This window comes from Manis javanica, chromosome 5, assembly GCF_040802235.1.
Source record: "Manis javanica isolate MJ-LG chromosome 5, MJ_LKY, whole genome shotgun sequence".
Lineage (NCBI taxonomy): Eukaryota > Metazoa > Chordata > Mammalia > Pholidota > Manidae > Manis > Manis javanica.
This window is the reverse complement of record NC_133160.1, coordinates 10,746,786-10,764,890: the sequence shown is the minus strand read 5'-3', so window position 1 is coordinate 10,764,890 and position 18,105 is coordinate 10,746,786. Positions and strand designations below refer to the sequence as shown.

Sequence of the window (18,105 nt, the reverse complement as noted above, 5' to 3'; positions counted from 1 at the left end):
TACTAATTCCTCACTGGGACTGTACTCTTTGAGTCTAAGGATCATGGCTTAGCTACCTTTGAGTCCCTGGATCAAGTGGTAGATTTGGCCCAAAGAAAGAGCTCGCTGGATGTTTGCTGAAATTAAGGGAGCCTAGGCCAGTCTATAGCTTATGCAGAAATACAAGCAGATGTAATAAACTGCACCAAGTGTCTTTTTTCAAAAATACAAGTCCAATCCAATCATTCCCCTTAATTAATTCCTGGGACTTTTCAAGACAAACTCGAAAACCCCAAACTTTTCTGTCAGGCCACCACCCCACCCCTGGCACATCTGTCCTCTCCTCAGAGACTTCCTCTTCTGCTGTCCCTGTCCCTGCCCCTGCTGAAGAGCTGGTCTGCTCACCATGCTTGTACCATTTGATCCTAGTTGCCGCTGACTGGCTCAAGATGGACAGAATATATAGGCTGGGCTCAGTCAACACACTGGAAAACTTGAGCTCAGGGATCCAGGGGTGAGTGGGTTGTGGGATGGTGAGCCCCTGAATTAAACGGTCAAGTAGAATTTAGGCTGGACCCAGCTTTATGATGACCCAAGCCCTAAGCGGTGTCTCCCAAGTTGTAGGAGGACAGAGAAGCCCTAAAAAAATCAGAAAAAGCTGAACTCTTTCTCTTCTGAAATAGAAGCCAGAGAATGAAGGAAAGAGGCACAGAGAAGCATCAGTGAGGATACAGGAGGCTTGAAAGAGGGTGCAGAGGGCAGCAGTTTGGAGCTTGGGCTCTGTATCAGGCTGCTTTGGGTTTAAACCCCAGCTCTGCTACTCCCTTACCTTGAGACAGTTATTTGACCTCTCAAAGCCTCAGATTCTTCAACTGCAAAATGGGATGGCAGTAATGCTCTCTACCTCCAAGAGCTGCTGTGAAGACTAACTGTGTCAACATACCCAAAGCATGGAGGGCAGCTTCCAGCAGCGCAGTGAGGGGCCAGTAAGTGCCAGCTACTGTCATGGGGAAGCACCTCAGCTGGCACCATCCTCTCAGCCCAGACCTCCCAGCCTCCGAGTGGCCTGGCTGGTCTTTGCTTCCTGCTCTGGTCTGAGACTGCCTGCCCTGTCTTGTAAGTAAATGCTCTTACTGCCTGGGTGAGTGTGAGGTCTCTGTCCCCTGCAGTGATTCTCCAGGACGCATGGTTGTCAAGTCCCTCTACATTTTGACTCCGACCCCTCTCCCCTCACAGGTTCCCAAACATCACACTTCGCCAGGAGCATGCCACTGTTGGTCAGCTCTGCATATCTGCGCCTCTTCTTCTCTACCTGGTGAACTCCTATCCATCTTTTAAAACCCAGACCACATGGACCCTCCCTGTAAAGGTCATCCCTGGAGGGGCTGGCCACTCTATCCTCTGGGTTCCTCTCATCATTTTGCCACACTTTGGGGGTACTTCTTACACACATCCCATTAAAGGTGAATGAGTCCAGAATCTGTGAGCTTTGTGAGAACAGGGATGGGTTCTGAGATTTATCCCTGTGTTACCAGTACCTAGCATGGGGCAGGGACTCCTGAAGTGTTAGCTGGTTGTTGCTCAAGCTCACAGACCTACAAGTGTAAGGGCCAGGACCAGAACTCAGTTCTCAATTTGGCTACTATTTAATGATCACCTACTATGTGTGAGGCACTTAGCTAGGCACTGGGGATGGCACCGGCAGCAAGGGAGCTCCGGTGTCTTTCTTGGCCAGCTCAGTAGATGGAAGGGAGTGTTGCCCTAGGCAACATTTCCCCAACCTCAGTTCCACCAACTCCTTGATTTTTTTTCTATAGTCATATCTGATGTACCCCTTTCAAAAAAAGCTTTTGAGCTTTAATTTGATCTATACTCACAGAAGAAGTAAAATCCTGATGAAATTGCTATATAAAATGAAATATCTGATACATACAAAAGTAGATCTAATTTATATACATTTATAGAACATAATCAAATGAACATCTGTGAACCCAACACCCATGTTAAGAAACAGAGCATGTCAACAACATGGACATTTCCTGTGTGTCCTTCTCTACTCCATAGACCATCAGAATATTTTCTCATTCCTTTTCTCTTCTGTATAGTTTTTAATACAAATGTATGCATCCCTAAACACAGTTTCATTTTGCTTGTTTTTGATGTCATGTGGTACATGTTCTTCTGTTCCTTGGGCTGCTCTCTTTCCTTAATAGTAAAAGAACCATCAAATACTACTTACCTTCTTTGTTTTATTTTAGCCTTGTTCTAAGAAATAGTATTTGCAAAACCGTTGATTTTGTGCACTAGGGATATATGTGTTAACTAGTCATTAAACTAAAGATGTGTCTATGGGAATAAAACATCTTGGCTGCATCCACCGGGAACTCCAGAGTTGAGGTTCGGCGTGTGGAGCTGCAGTCCCCCTCCCGCCTCCACCATTTATCGGGGTGCCTATTAGCCACTGAAACTTTCCTTTCCTCTTTATGTCTAAAATGGGGATATTCCAGTGGTTCTAAACTGGGGATGATTTTGATCCCCAGGAATATCTGGCAAATTCTGCAGAAATTTTTGGTTGTCACAACTTGCGGAAGGGTGCTTCTAGCAGTTAGGGCAGAGGCCATGGACGGAGGCTGCGAAGCATCGCACAGTGCTCAGGATGGTCCCATGAGAAGAGAAGAATTATCTGATCCAAAATGTCAATAGTACCAAGGTTGAGAAGCCCTGGGATATACCAAGAGTGCGCCCCTCATGAACGGTAGGGTGTGGGAAAGGAGATTATGCACATACAGCTGTTAGCACAGGGCGAGGCATCTACAGGGTCTGACCTTATGGGGCAGCCAGCCAGGGCCCTGGGCTGACCACTGCAGGTTGCTGCTCCAGCCTCTGACTCCCTGCAGGAGGGAACTTGCTGGAAAAGGAGGGAATTCCTGGGGATTCTGTTCCTTTAAGAGCTGGGAGGTCCCACTTTCCCAAGAGGCTGGCTGGGGAAGCCTGCTCCAGTTTCTAACCCCTAGAGAACTCCAGAGAAGGCCCATATAATTGATGATCTGCTGACAGACACATGAATTATGCACCCAGCATATTATGTACAGTCCTTAGGGCCTGTTATTCTAAGGCGGATGCCCTCTTTGTACCTGAGAATGTGCCCTTCCCTCCACTCCCCTCAGCCTGAGGATGCCTGGGAAAGAAGAAAAGAGGGGCAGAGGCCTCACTGGATCCTGGTGGTGGTAAGGGACACATGCTGCTCAGGGTTGTGTTGTGGGGATCAGGCCTGGGGCCTCCTTCCCCTGCACGCATCAAATAGCATATGTGCTCAGCTGCATGAGGGTCTCCTCAGATCCAGCCCTCCTGGCCCTGCCCACAAGATGCTTTTCTCTTCCAGACCCACTGAAGCCCTTAGAGTCAGGGGCACACTTCTTGGCTGGGGAATTTCTGAACATGAGTCAAACCTTCTGTGCCTCAGTTTCTTCATCTGTAAAATGGGGGAGGTCACTGCAAGGCTGCAATGAGAATTCAATGAATTCGTAAGTCCCTTAGATAAGCTTTTACTGCTTTTATTACTCCACAGGCTTATACTTATTTATAAGCTGGTTTTGGATCTGGGTTTGAGTCCTGGTGCTTTGATTCCTTGGCTTTGCAGCCTTGGGCAAGTCACTTCCCTTCTCTGAGCTTCCATTTCTTATATCTAAAATGGAGATGAAAGTAATTGAGCACTTACCATATAACAGCCACTTAATATATATCATGTGATTAAGTTATTATTCAGGTCATTTAGCATCACCCTCACCCACAGCACCTGGACTGGGTGTTTCTGGTAGGCCTGTAGACCCCAGTGCCTGACTAAGGCAGCAGACATCCTATAATCATCCTCAAGCCCAAATGATTAATGTTGATCTGGTCTCTGGGATGGGCCCCAGGTATGGCCTCCCAGCCCCAGCTCAAACCCCTAACCAGGCCCCTGCATTGCCAGTCTTGTTTTCTTGGGATGTGAGCCCAGCTGCGTTTGGGCAGGACTCCAGGAACCCGGCGAGCAGAGGCAGGAGCCAGGACCAGGGGCTTGTCCCCCAACCCCCTTCCTGGGAGGAAGTTCTGAATCCGGGGGCCTCCCTGTCTAAATGGGGGAGGAGGTTTTGGTCCTCTGGGAGAGACATCGGCAGGTGGCAGACCCCAGGGTGGGCGGCAGGGGTGCCGGAGCCATCCTCTTCCTAACTGTGTGGGCACTGGTGGTTGATCACAGGGGAGCCCCCCTTTGGCTCCAACGATAAACAGATTGTTTCCTCCACGCACTCCCCTGCTCTTCCAGGAATGCAGACAAGGCACAGAGAGTCCATGCAGAACGCGGCCTAGGCTCCTGTCTGGAAAGATGAGGAGACTCAAGCAGAGAAGGGAAGGAACTTGTTCAAAGTCACACAGGCCACTGAGGGTCAGGTCTTTGCAGTGACAGAGAAGTGCTGGCAAGCCGAGAGCTGTACTAGTGTCTAGGTCTTGGAAACTGCTTTTCCTATACATGCACATTCATAGCAGCATTATTCGTAACAGCCAAAAGGTGGAAGCAATTCAAATGTCCATCAACTGATGATTGGATAAACTGTGGTATATCCATGCAGTAGAATATTATTCATCTATCAAAGGGAATAAAGTACTGACATAGGTTCAACATGGATGAACCTTGAAGACATTATGCCAAGTGAAAGAAGCCAGACACAAAAGGCCACATACCACATGATTCCATTTATATGAAATATCCAGATAAGGCAAATCAATAGAGACAGAAAGCAGGAAGGCACAGCCCTACTTAAATCCTGCAATGGCTCCCCATGTTCTCAGATAAAGTTCCAATTCCTTTGCCTCTAGTTGGCATCTTTATTGAGCACTTAGTAAGTGCTATACTAGTTGCTGGGGATGTGTCATGGATTAGAAAGACAATTTTCCTGGCTTCAAGTTGCTGGTTGGGAGGGGCAGACCAAAAAAACCATAAACCAATAAAGGAGCGAGACAATGTCAGATAGTATTGTGTGCTACATGCTACTGAGAAAAACAAACTGGGAGAGAAGCACTGGGGGTGTCCACATGAGACTGAGTGGTCAGGGCAGGCCTCTCTCAGGAGGTGCCCTGCTTGCTGAGACTTGAGGATGAGGAGTGTGTCATCTAAAGATCTGAGCATTCCAGGCAGAAGGCACAGCATGTGCAAAGGTTATTCCCACCAAGGGAAAGGAGATTATGCACATATAGGTGGGAATAAGACTGACATATTAAGCAAAAGAAAGAAGCTCAGTGTGGGTGAGGCTGAGTGAGAGGCAGGGAGAGGGAGGAGATAATGTTGAAAAGGCAGGACGGCCTGATGAGGCATGATAAAGATATCTGTATTTTATATTAGGACCACCTTTCTTCTCTCTCTCCAGACAACTGCCTGCATTTCCCACTGCATATTCCATACTGAATCCTGGCAAAACTACCTACAGTTCCCCAGCCACACCACCAGGATTTCTTACACCTCCAGATCTTCACCCATGCTGTTTTCTACCTGAAGTGCCCTTCCTCCCTCATTTTTCCTGACTGATTCCTCCTGTTGGTTCAGGCCTTAGCTCAGAGGCCACTTGCTCCAGCGAGCCTTCTCTGTCTTCCAGGTCTGGGTGGACCCCCACAGCTCCTGCGCCTCTCCCACCACAGTAGTGATCTTGCTGGGATGCAACTGTCTCCTTTGGGTCCCATACTAGACTAGACTGTCAGCTCCATGAGGGCCTGGGCTGGGTCTGTCTTGCTGCATCTCCAGTTCCTGGTGCAGAGTAGGTGCTCCTTAAATAGTCGATAAATGAATGAACAAGCAAATGAATGAAACAGAGGTTCAGAGAATTAAGTGACTTTTCCAGGGCCACACAACTTGTAAGTGGCAGATCTGGCACTCGGTCTCTGTCTGGCTCTCCCCAGGACATTTTCAAGGACGTAGGAGCAGGTGGTTTCTGGACTGTCAAACCTTTCGCTCCTTTTATGGTGCTTCCGCTTCCTCCAGCTTTACGGGGGGATTACAGCTGGGAGTTTTAATTAGAATGGTCAATGGTGCAGATCTGATTAAGGGGATTGGGAGCAAGCTGATGATTTTGTTCCCCTCCCCTATAGGATGGGGCCCCTGGTGTGGGGGGTTTGGTGAGAAATTGGAGTCAGCAGCCAGCAAGGGGCATTCCTGGTTATAAAGGAATCCAGGGACTCTGTACTTGGACAACAAAGGATAAAGCAGAGGCCTTGGGAGTGAGCCAGACAACAGCAGACTTCCCCGTGAGAGGGCAACAGAGTTATAAAGGTGGAGGCAGGTGCCCTGGCACTGCTCGGGTGTCCAGGCATTACAAACCAGAGGCCTTGGGGCTGAGAAATGTATTTTTAATTTGCCCAAATTTCAGAATTGGGAGACTTCACATCAAAATCCAGATTTTCAGATTCCCTTGGAAACTCAGATAATAGGCAACCTGTATGCCCGGTGGAACCAAACCACTGACTGGAGCCAGGTCAGATCTCCCCTTTAGTCAGGGCACGGGCTCCCCAGTTTGCCGTGGGCTCCTTCACTCCTATAGTCATCTGTCCGGTCTCTGTAAGCACTGGGTCTGCAAACCTGCATTTCCAGGAGCCACTGATGCAACAGTGAACACAGCAAACGCTTACTGACCTGCTACCATATCTGAACTTCCCAGATAAGATCTACATCTAATTGCATAAGCCAGGAACCTAGAGGTCACACTTTCCCCTTTATCCTATCTGCTGCGACGTCTCATCAATTCTGGCTCACAAACATCTTTGGATGTTGTATTTTCTCCACCTGCAAGCCACTACCTTGCCCTGAGTCACTATCACATCCCATCGGACCACTGCAAACAGACTCTTTCTGGTTTCCTCAAAGCCACTCTGGCCCACTGTGGTAAAGACCACTAGATGTCCCCAATATACATTCTTCCCTTTTTCCATTGTAATTGAGTTTTAGCTGGACACAGGACCACTCAGAACAAAGACTACATTTCCCAGCTTCCCTTGTAGTTTGAAGCAGTCATGTGACTAAGTCTGGCCAATGGAATGTGGGCAGAAATGACCCTTGGTCTTGCTGTCTGGGAGGCAGACGTGATGGGCAGAACTAGAACAATTATATTGGATCTGAGATGGAGGCTAATTCCCGCCCTACACTGGCCTCTTATTGAAAAAGTTTGCCAACTCCTAGTCTACCTCATAGCATCTATCTTGTTTAAGCCCCTGTATTTTGAGGTCTCACTGTTACAGTAGCTTAGTCTATACCTTGAGTACCTACCTCTCTGGCCTCATCATGTTCCATGCTCCCCTTTGCTCTTTTCATCTCAGACACAGTAGTTTTCCTTTGCTCCCTCATAGTCTCACGATCCTTCTTGCCACAGGGCCTTTGCCTGTGCTGTTTCTCCTGCCTGGAATGTATTTCTTCCCCTCTGCCTGGTTAATTCTTCCTCATCCTTATCTCAGCTCAGGGGGTCAAATCCCTCATCTCAGACTCTCACAGTACCATATTCTTCTCTTCATAATGCTGTCCAAGTTGCAATTTTACAATAATGTTCACCTCTGTAGAGTGAAAGAAACTTGAGGGTAGGGTTGAGTCTTATTTTTCTCAGCTTTGAATCCTCAGAGCACACAGTAGGTGCCCAATACACATTAAGGATCTCATTTCATCCAGAAAACAACCTCCAGGTTGTGCTGTGCCCCCTCCTTCCATTTCATAATTGGGAAACTGAGGCTTAGAAAGACAATATCCAAAGTGACAATTAGGGAGCAGCAGGGGCAGGGTTTAAATCCATGTCTACTAGATTCTGAAGCCCTTCTTTGTTTTTTAAACCTTTTCTATTTTAGCACCCTGGGGTCTAGGTTATGATTTTTAATGTACACCCTCATTTGAACCATATTCCAAGGTGAACTGACTGTGCCCAACATGCTCTGGGTTGGGCACCATCTTCCTAACAGGTCAACTAAGTTCCCATGAACCTTGCCAAAACAGGAATTCTGGGAGCTAGTGACATTACAACCTCCTGCCCATCTAAGGACAATGCTTCCAGTGGGGATGGGGGAGGCTTGACTCTGGTGTCTGCAGAAAAAGGAAGTGATGGGGAGAAACGTGGGGCAATGTCCCTGCCTGAATGATTGCCAATTCCCTATATTTGCCGAAGGCATGAGTAGCTAAGTTACTGTCAGTCTTAACAATGATGAATAGCATGGGTCCATCCCTGATGCAGAGAGCAGTGTATTGAATAAAAACCAAGAGGCATAGGGAATGGTAGCCAAGGACAGTGTCCACAAGTTCTGCTGAGCTGCAAACCTGTCCCTTGCCCCCTGAGTCTGACAGGATGGGGATGGGGAAGGCAGGCTCTGAGAGGTTGGCCAAGGTGGCTGGGGTAGCTAAAGGAGGCTAAATATGTTGTCTGGATGCTGGGATTGGGTACCACTCTGGTTAACAACAGAATGAGGGCTCCATGAGTGGACATTCTTGACAACACCAAGATTTGCTGGCTAATGTCCAATATACATTTAAAATGGGGCATTTGGGTGACTTAACAATAGGTCTTTCCCATGCAACATTTTAGTCTTACTAGAGATTCATACTGAGGTGAAATGGTTATGTGGGTAGGCAAGAGACCTACTTTCTAATTCTGGCCAGGTATCCTTAGGCAAGTGTCTTCACATCTCTGGTCTTCCTCATGCAACATCTACTGAGAGTCTACTGGGCCTCCAGCACAGCTCTCTTCCAAGTGGTGACTCAGGGATCCAGTGGCTCTATAATCTCAATATGTGGCCTTTACTCTTGCCAAGTGAGGGGAGGGGAAAGGTCAGTATGGAGAACTCACATATGCCTGCATCCCGAAGTGACACCTGTTATTCTGACTCCTGACAATGAAGTCTGGGATCTATACCCTGCCTTTTCCATGGAGATGCAACAATGCTTTGAAACCTATAAAATGCTTCCCAACAGGTTAAGTCTATGATCTCCAATGTGCGTGTATGCATAGTATGATGCACTGAGGTGCAGAAAGAAATGACTGGCATTTGCTGAGTAAGTTCTAGAGATACTCTGCACAACATTGTACCAAGAGTCAGCAATACTATACTGTATACACTAAATGTTTTGTTAAGAGGGTAGATCTCATGTTAAGTGTTCCTACCACAATAAAATAAAAATGAACAAAAATCTGGGATAGATTTTTTTTTTAATTAAAAAATAAGGTTTTACTGACTTTGGGTCCATGAATCAACATTGGCATCCTCGTCATGCTCTATGTCAGACAGCCGTGGTAGGGGGTGGGAGAAGGGCTCTAAGGAAGATGGGAGTACCTTAATTCAACAGGTTGGCAAAGGAACCCTGACATCTTTGATTGCAGCAATGGGGTGTATTGCGCCTGATGTGGTAGAGATTCTTAGCACTCTCTTCTTCCCAGTTCTCTTCTTCCTGGGCACACAGGAGGCCTCTATTTCCTCTATACAGAACTGCATGACTAATAGGTGTGGCCAATGGGTTATGCACAGAGATGATGTATATCACACTTGGGCTGAGGAATTTAGGAGTGTGAGTTCTCCACACTCTTCCTTTCCCCCAGCAAGAATGGGGGGCTTGTGTGGAGATGATGGAACTACTGGATCCCTGAGTCATCACTTGGAAGAGAGTTGTACTGGATTATTATAGGCTTCTTAGTGGAAATCACATGATTGAGAAATAAATGTTGTTGTGTACAGTCACGAGATTGTGTAGTTGTTTGTCACTGCAGTGTTACCTAGTGCATTCTGACTAATTCATCTGGTTGAGTTGGAGTGCAGATTCTATTACCTGGTTTTAACCAAACTAGTCTTTGCAGACAAAGGCAAATAGTTTACAAAGATCCTTGCAATGGAACAACAGCCTGGAGGTAGTATTAGTAACGAAAGCCTAGGGGAACATCAGGACAATAGCCAAACTGATACTTCTGGTTTGAGCCTCTCAACACTGACAATACAAGGTTAAAATCAATGATGATCTCATCAGATATGACAAGAAGTTGACCCAAAAAAGGGTCAAAACTATCAGGAAGATTCTATGAACTTCCATCCACTTTCTTTCACAGTGAACCCTGTCTTTATCATTCATTCATCAAATACAGGAAGGAGACAGGATTAATGAATTAAAAGACAGAAAGAATGAACTAGGTCCAGTAGGAGGGAGGCACTGAAATGTACTAGTTAAGAACCTAGACCAACATTTTAATCTCAGCATCCCAATTTTCCAAATGTGAGGCCTTGGACATGTTACTTAACCACTCTGACTCTTGATTTCCTCATCTGTGCAATGGGAATCACCATGGTTCCTACTCCACTGAGGATTCAGTGAGATAATGCACATGGTGCCTGGCACACAGTAAGGGCCCAGTGAATGTTAGCTGCTCATTTGTTTTAAAAGTGGGAGGAAGACTTCAGCTCTAACCCTGGAAGCTGTTACAATGAGCTATTATTATTGTTCATCAGAGGCAGACCAAATAGGAGGGTTGAGTCAGTGAGGCCAGGGTTCAAATCTTGCCCCTGAATAATGTTCCTTGTGCATCCCTTACACAGCTGCATAAGTTTACACAAGGAACTTTACCTCTCTGAGCCTCAGTTTCCATGTTGTAAAAAGGGAATAAGAATACCTACATGATTAGGTTTTTATAAAGATTAACCTCATTCATTCATTCATTCATTCATCTCTTCAGTGATGTGCCAGCTGCTATTTTAGGCTACAGGGATATGTCAGTGAACAAACCAGGCAAAAACCCCAGCTTGTGTGGAGCTGACTGTCACATAGATGCAAGGGATACACAGTGAACAATAACAAGTCAACAGGATAATTTTGGGTGATAATTGCTATGAAAACATGAGGCAGGTAGGTGGAAAAGGGAAGGACAATGATGGATTTACTTTAGCTTAGATGGCCAGGGAGGGCCTCTCTGTGGAGGTGACATCTGAGCTGAGACCTGAATGATAGGAGGAACTGAGAATGTGACTTAAGTGGGAAAAGCATTCCAGGCAGAGGGGACAGCAAGTACAAAGGCCCTGAGGTGGGAATGTGTTGGGCCAGTGAGGCTGAAGTAGGGTGACTGTTGGGGAGAGTAAGAGATGAGGTGAGAGGTAATGGGGGCAGATGTCAGAGGGTCTCCGGGCCACACACACAAAGTACAGAGCACACCACGATTATTATTATTTGTAGCAATCTTTCTGACTCCTTTCTTCATGCCCCACTAAGGACCTGCTTTGTAAAATAAGGACAGTCATTCTTAGGTTCCAGAAGAGTCCCTCAGATCTTCAGCCAAGAATCCCCCTTACCTCTGATGTTTCCTCTTAGTAATTTTCCATCCACTGACCCCTGTCCTGCTCCACGGCTATAAATTCCCACTCGCCTGTTGCCCATGCTGTAGTCCAGCCGACCTCTTTCCTGGACTGTGAAATGCCACTGTGGGGGTCCCTGTACCTGTCGCCACGGCCCTAAATAAAGTCAGCCTTACATCTTTAACAAGTGTTGAATATTTTTTCTTCAACATCTTCCTTCTCTGGACCCTCAGTAGCCTCTCACCCCCGTGTTATAAAGGGAGGCTGACAGAGTCGACAGAGACTGCCTGCCACCTTCTCATCTGTGTTTCCTGGTGCCTGGAGAGCCCTTTCCCTGCCCCTGTTCCAAACTCAGTTTACTTTCACACTTTTCAGGACTCAGCAGGAATGTCACCTTCTCAGAGAAGCCTTTTCAAACATTCCCAGACTGAGTTATGCACCTGTCTGATGTGCTGCTCGGCCCTTTTATTGCCCCTGTCCTAGGAGTGTATTTAAGGTAGAAACTAAGTCTTGTCACTCACTTTCTCAAAGCCCTCCAACGGCTTCCTGCTGTACTCAAAATAAGGTCCACATTCTGGGGCGCTTTGCAAGGCCCTGCCTCACGTGGCCCATGCTGACCTACCGCCTCTCCTCTGCTCTCCCCCACACGATCACTCTCTTCTGGCCACACCAGCCCCCTCGGCTCCTCAGCCTGCCTCCATCATTCCCTCTGCAGGAACTTCGCACTTGCTGTTTCCTCCGCCTGGAATGCCCTCCTCTGGCTTTCTCTAAGGCTGGCTCCTTTTCATTCCTCACATTCCCTCCTTAGCCTGTCCCTGACAACCTGATTCCAAAGACACTCCTCCCCAGTCACTCATTCTGGCCACACTGCCTGACCTCCTTGGGTGATCTGCCAGAATCTGCAGTCAGCTTGTTGATTCATTTGCTCACTCACTTATTTTCTGCTTCCCCACTCAGACCCAGGTGAGTGCTATGAGGGCAGGGGACTGTGTCTGTCTAACAAGGCTGGGTCCGACCTGGCACAGACCTTGGTATGGAGGTGGCACTTAACGAATACCAGTCCATTACATGAATGAATGAATGGATAAATGAATGGATGGCTGGTTGGATGGAAGAGTTTAGAAGCCATGCCCCCACCTGGAGCACCCAAAATGCAGTATGTTTATTGAGTACTCACCCTATGTAAGGCACTATGGAGAAATAGAAGCTTGAATTAACAGCTGAATGTCTAATAATTGTGACATATTAATAACAGCTAATATTTATTGATTACTCACCACTCCAGGCACTGTGCCAACTGCGTTACACAGCCAGGCTCATCTAGTCCTTGTATCAACCCTGTGAGGTAATAATTCCTGTTTTGCAGTTGGGAAAACCACGGCACAGACAGGCAAGGCTCCGTAGAGAAGGAGTCATTTGGGCTGGGCCTTGAGGGCTAGAGACGGATTCCAGCAGGCAGGGATACGAGGAGGAGGTATTTAGGCGGCGGTAACTGCATGTGCAAAGGTTTGGAAGTGGGGATGACAGTCAGCCCGGTTGGGCTGGGTCGGGTGCACTCAGACAGAGGAGGCTGGTAAGAGTGGAAGGCACCACTTGCCGAGCACCTGCTCCATGTCATGTCCCAAGGCACTTACTCACAACCGTCCCAGGAGGCAGGTCCTCTCATCACCTCCATTTCTCAAAGGACCAGTCTGACACTTGGAACAGCTAAATAACTTGCCCAGAGTCACACATCAGAATTAGGATTGAATTTAGGCCTGTCGAACTCTGGGGTGGGCGTCAGAGCAGGCTTCAAGAGTCAGGAGGAAGAAGACAAAGCAAGCTATTAACTGAGCATGTACTAAGAGCCAGGCACAGGGGATTGTCTCACTAATTCTCATGAGTACCCAGGAGGTAGGTATTGCTGTGGTAGATAGGTTTTTGGATTGTTAAGCATTTTTTTCTCTTTTGAGAGTCAACCCACCTATACTTTCATGTATACTCTCATGAAGTGGACCCTATTTCCCAGTCCTATGGGGTAAAAATGACACCCATGCTTACTAGTTAAGAGAATCTATCACCCTGGCCACAGTGATTAATTTAGTAGTGTGGGTATGACTCAAACTGGCCAATCAAGTTTTATCCTGGGACTTTTTCTGGAAGTGAGAAATAGGTGTTCTCTTTCATCAGTGGCTGCTGAATTTTCATGGCTGTCAACCTGCAGTGGCCAGAGAGTCATCTTTGGTTCGCTGGAAAAAAAATCTGCCCAAGAATACAGCCACTGCAGAGGAACTCCATGCTAAGAGACAAAGGCAGGTTTCTCATGACACTATTTGAGCACCTGGATACTACCGTTCCTGAAACCAATTTCCCTGGATTTCCTGTAACATGAACTGGTCAATGTTCTTTTTTATGAGACCAATTTGGGTTGGATTTTTGACCTCTGCAAATAAAAACTGACCTGCTAATAAAGTTCTCATCTTTGTTTCAAAGGTAAGATAATTAAAATTCACAGAGGTGAAGTGACTTGCCCAGGATCACACAGTAGGAAGTGTCTTGTCTGCATCACACTGAGATATCACATGAGATAAGCATAACAAGAGGGTGCTTGGTACCTAATTGGTCTTCGACAAATGCCAGTTCCCTTCCCCCACAGACCAAGGAATGGTAGAGCAAACTAGAAGAGATACACCACATGGAGCTTCCCTGAGCTCCAAGTTGCTGGTCATTTTCTGGATTCCATCTGGGATCCTCCAAACTGCACCGGGGTCTGGAAGGAACGGGAACTAAGGCTCAGGAGTTGGCAAATAAAAGGAAACAGCTGCCAGGATGTCAACCAGCAAATAAAGGGAACCAGCTGCCAGGCTGCAATGTAGGGTTTCCAAGGAAGGACCTGAAGTCCAGCACTTCTTAGAGACTTACACTTAGTAGGAGCTTGGCCATGTAATGGTTTTAGGACTGTTAAAGATTCCATAGTCATTTGAACTTTTCAAAAACTCCTTCACGTTGGAGCTGGACAGAAAGTAAGGATTTCGCCTGTCAACTCTATTGGACTTGCAGTTGGGTTGCAATTCTGGCTCTTGCCGGCTGGGTGACCTCTGTTACATGACTTAACCTCTCTGAGCCTTGGTTTCCCCTTATGTGAAATGGGCAGATTAGGAAGAAGAAATAAGACAAGCCAATAGAAGTTGTTAGCACAGAGTTTGGAACCTCGATTTACCTTTTGGTTTCTTATACAGCAATTGAGTCCTGCCTAGAGGCTGAGCCCTGGCATGGGCATGGGCAAGTTTGTCATCTTGTGTTTCAGTTTTCTCACCTGTAAAATGGGGATCAGAACAGTCCCCACCACATAGGAGCAATGAAATCATGGGTGGAAAATGGGTACCCCTGGACCTGCCATTTGGTCCCAGTGAAGGGTGAGTGGCCGTGACAAGCGTGGACCAAGGCTACCCTGCCAGCTGGAGGGCTCCACCTACCGTAGGCAGGTTGTTTTGGTCCACACAGTGAATTATTTGCTAACATTTATTTTCCCTATGAATCCAGATTTCTAGCTTCTCAAAAATAATCCCAAACTCTGACTACTTTGGACCCATGTTCCTCTGTGGCAACCCTGGGCTGGAGCTGAGCGCCAGCTAATCCAGGCCTGTGTTTTTAAAATCGTACACGTGGCCCATCACATTGTTTATGAGGCCTGCTTGGCCTCTGCAGGCATCTTGGTTTCTGAGCCTGGGAATAAATCATTAGAAGTGTGGCCAGCGATGAGGGAAAGGATTTAACAGTGTCAGGGAAACAGTCATGGGTTCTTCAGGGAATGCTCGGCCTGCAGCTGGACCCACAGGCTACTCTGAATCAGGGATGTGGAAACTGGATTCCTGCCTGCTCTAATGGCCTGCCCATCCATAGTGCGGCCTGCTTTTCATGGTCTGCAGGGAAGCCACGCTGCTGCTTCCTTAGAGCACCTGGCTGCATTTTCTCTTGTCTCTGTGCTTCCAGAACTTTCTGAAGCCACTTCCCATTCTGTATTACCCACTCTTCTGATAAAGTGATGGGATAAAAAACAATACAGTTGGGAGGGGTGACTACTTCAGCTCGAGTGGCCTAGGAGGGCCTCTCTGAGACAACGTATGAGTGGAGATCTGAGGGATGCATAGGAACCAGGCGCAGGAAGATCTGAGCACAGGCTATTCCAGGAAGAGGTAACAGCAAGTACAAAGGCCCTGAGGCAGAGAAGAGATTGACATGTAAGAGGAAGAGAAAGGAGATCTGTGTATCCAGAGCTTGGAGGAAGGCAAGGGGTGTTAGCAAGGAGGTTGAAGGGCCAAGTGAGAAAGACTTCAAAGCCCTGATAAGAAGTTTTTATTGGGAACCACAGGAGCCACAGAGGGTTTCTTAGCAGGCTAGTGACATCACCAAATGTAGGTTTTAAGATCTTGTAGCTGAATTTGGTAACAGCCTGTAGGGGGATTAGAACAGAAGTAGGAAACTAAGTGAGGAGTCCTGGCAGGTGTCCAGGTGAGAGATGGAAGCTGTTGAAATTGCTGATGGCTCAGATGTGTGAGGTGAGGCAAGGAAGAGCCAAGGAGGAATCTCTTGTCCTGAGCAAGGAGGATAGTGGTGGCATTTCCTGAGACAAAAGGTCTGGGAGAAGCATCCTGGAGAGGCTGGGGGAGCAGCTGGGGCCCGGTTAGGACGGGCTCTGAACAGCGGCCGAGGGGTCCGGGTGAGACCCTGCAGGCGACGGGGAGTTGTGGAAGCTTTTGAACCACAGCAGAATATTCTTTCAGAGATTCAACGGCATTTATGCGGGAAGGTGGTCCACATTCTTCTCTCTTGCAGACAGCCAAGCTCCCCGCAACCTGCCATGGATGATGTGGCACAAACCGCCCACCAAGGACTGGGGTATGGACCAAGGAGGTCTCACCTGCTGATCCACGGGTTCCTCCTCCTCCTTTAGGAGCTGAAGTGCAATCAGAAAATATTTACTTGCTGATTGCCTGTCTTCCCCTCTAAAAGCTCCATGGAAGTAGGGGCCCTCTTTGTAATTTCTGTATGTCCAGTGCCTAGACCTGTGTCCAGCACACAGTAGGTGCTCAATAACTATTCATTGAGGAACTGAATTTTTTTAAAAGCCCCAGTCTGCCACCTTGAAAGACTGACAGAGACACTGTAAAGTGCTGGGCTCCGAGCCTGGTATACAGCAGGCATTCAATAAATGGTAAAGAAAATGCACAGGAAATCCAGCCACACTGTCTGCAGCCCTGGCCCAGTCTCTGGTGGGTCTTGAAGCTTCCCCAGGGCAGGATGGGCCTGAGGGGTAGGAGAGAGAGACAGCCTGTAACCCCGCTCCCGGGCCGGTCTCAGGCCCTGACAGAACAGGAATAATATCTACACTAATCCTGGCTAAGCAGCCGGATGTGTAAGGACACATAATCCAAGACCTCAGCATCCTGTCCTGCCGACTTTAGCCTGACCTTGGCTGGCGTGGCCTGTCGGGGGGGACGCCCTGACTCCTCAAGACCCCCCAAAGTGGAGACCCTCCACATAGCCATGTACCGAGAACAAAGGGAAGCCTTCTCTGAGGGCAGAGGGTAGTCGGCGCCCCCACTCTTCACCTCTGCCAATTTGGGGAGTCATCTCTGCACCCCTCCCCCATTCCTGCATCTCTGAGTCCCCCCCTGTCGAGGGCAATGCTGTAAAAAACATTGTGTCAGGGAAGAAAAGAGGGGTTCATTCATTCATTCAGCAAACATGTGCCAGGCTCTGTTCTGGATCCTCAGGACACAGCAGTGACCAAGACAGACCTTATCTTCAGGGAACTGGCATTTGGATGGGGGAAGCAGACATTAAATTAGGAAACATAAACTAACAAGGCAACTTTAGGTACTGCAAAGACAAGCAAATGGGCTAACAGCATAGAGAGTGGCTAGGTGTCAGGGGCATCAATAGCTATGTTGATCAGGGAGGGCTTCTCTGAGGAGGTGACATCTGAGCTGAGACCCGAAGGAAAAGGATCCAGCTGTATGAGGATCTGGGAGAGGAGTGTCCAGGCTGAGGGATGAAATTTTAATCCTCACAAATCATATGATTTGGTACTACTACCTCCATTTATTGAGCACTTACTATGTGGTAGGTCCTGTTCTAAGTACTTCACATGTAGTATGCAGTTTAATACTCAAACAGTCCACTATTGTCATACCATTTTATATATAAGGAAATTGAGCCACAGAGAAGTTAAGTTCTTTATCCAAGGGCCACGCAGCTAGCAAGTTAAATCCAGGTCCGCCCTATCCTCCAACTTATATAGGTTGTTCCCTATCCTCAGAGTACCGGGAGGAGAAGAATCAATTGTTGAGTACTACCAAGCACCAGGTCCTTTGACCTCTGCCATCTTTACCTGGCCCTACCTCTGAAGGCCACCCACTGGTCCCCTGCCAGGCACATCTCTTTCCTCGTCTTGTGTCACCACACTGTCAACCTCTAGTTCCTGTGGGAGTAGTCATGTGTCTCAGACTAGTCCAATCAGCATGTTCCAACCCTCCCAACCACAATGATTGGCTGATGGAGGCTCATGTGGCATAAGATGGGCCAATGAGAGGGAGTCCTAGAACTCTGGCTGTAACTATTCAGGCGGAGGAGTTCTCTTTTGAGGGGGATTGTCTAGCTGGGCAATTGGAGGCCTGGAAAACAAGAGAGCTTGCCTCCAGTGGAGTCCGCCAGGGGAAGGAAGAGACAAAAGATGGAGAGAGACTGAGCTGCAGTGATAAATCCTGACCATATCATTTGAGGGTCTGTCTAACTAGCCTAGAAACCAGAGGGACTTCT

The 18,105-nt window shown here is 47.6% G+C and overlaps 1 protein-coding gene across 2 annotated transcripts in view; it reads right to left on the bottom strand.

Annotated features, from left to right (window-relative positions):
- The window catches only part of KCNB1 (potassium voltage-gated channel subfamily B member 1), a 99,929-nt gene that overhangs the window by 11,230 nt on the left and 70,594 nt on the right, over positions 1–18,105 (bottom strand). The window lies entirely within an intron of this gene.